Genomic DNA, 1,350 nt, shown 5'->3' on the forward strand with positions numbered 1-1,350 from the left:
CATTGAGCTGCAGGTATTTTTTTAACCATGGTTTTCTCCATATATATGCCAAGACTTGGGTCATAGATATGATCATATATACTGGATCATATGGTAATTCTATTTTTAGTTTTTCAAGAAACCTCCATACTGTTCTGCATAGTAGCTGTACCAATTTATATTATCACCAATAATGTAGGAGGGTTCATTTTTCTCAACATACTCTCCAGCATGTATTGTTTTTAGACTGTTTCATGATGGACATCCTGACTGATGTTAGGTGGTAACACATTATAGTTTTGACTTGCATCTCTAGTAATCAGCAATGTTGAGCATCTTTTTGTGTACCTGTTGCATAACTGTATATCTTCTTTGGAGAAATGTCTATTTAGGTGTCCTGCTCATTTTTTGATTAGGTTTTCTATTTTGGGGATATTGAGCTTCATGAGCTGTTTATAAATTTTGGAGACTAATTGTTTTTCAATCACATCATTTGAGAATATTTTCTCCCATACTGTGGGTTGTCTTTTCATTTTGTTTGTGGTTTCCTTTCTTGCCTACCTTTCTGTGATTGTAGTTTCTATTTTGTGGGCTACAGGGTTATAGTTCTTCTTGTTTCTGCTGTCTCCCCCTTGATGGATGATGTCAGTTTATACCGGCTTCCTGGTAGAGGGGACTGGTTCCTGACCACTGTTGGATGGAGCTGCATCTTATCCCTGTGGCAGGGCAGAGCTATGTCAAGGAGTGCATTTAGTGTGAAGTTGTGGGCTTAGGAAGACTTCAGGCAGCCTGTCTGCTGATGGCTGGTGCTATGTTCTCACCTTGTTAGTTGTTTGGCCTGAGGTGTCCCAGAACTGGAGCCTACAGGTTGTTCAAAGTACCAGAACTTGGTAAGAAAACGGCAGCCTCCAAGAGGGCTGACACCAACGAGTACTCCCTAGAACTACTGCCACAGTGTGTATGTCTTGCAGTGAACCATAACCTCCCCCAACCTCTGAGAAGACTGTCCAGTACCAGCAGGTAGGTCTGGCCCATGTTCCTATGAGGTCGCTAGTTTTTTCCCCTTTGTCCTGCTCTCAGGAGACCTTACATGCACCCTCCAAGAGTGGAGTTTTATTTCCCCCATTCCTGTGAAATTTCTGTGATCAAATCCCACTGACCAAATGCTCTGGAGGCTCCTCCTTCCAATGCCAGATCCCCAGGCTGGGAAGCCTGATGTGAGGCTTAAGACTTTCACTCCTATGGGAAAGCATCTGTGATAGAATTATTTTTCAGTTTGTGGGCTGCCCACCTAACAGGTATAGGATTTTATATTTTTGCAGTTGTGCCCCTCCTACCATCTCATTGTGGTTTCTTTGTTGTCTTTGGATG

Source organism: Capricornis sumatraensis, chromosome 4, assembly GCF_032405125.1.
Source record: "Capricornis sumatraensis isolate serow.1 chromosome 4, serow.2, whole genome shotgun sequence".
NCBI lineage: Eukaryota > Metazoa > Chordata > Mammalia > Artiodactyla > Bovidae > Capricornis > Capricornis sumatraensis.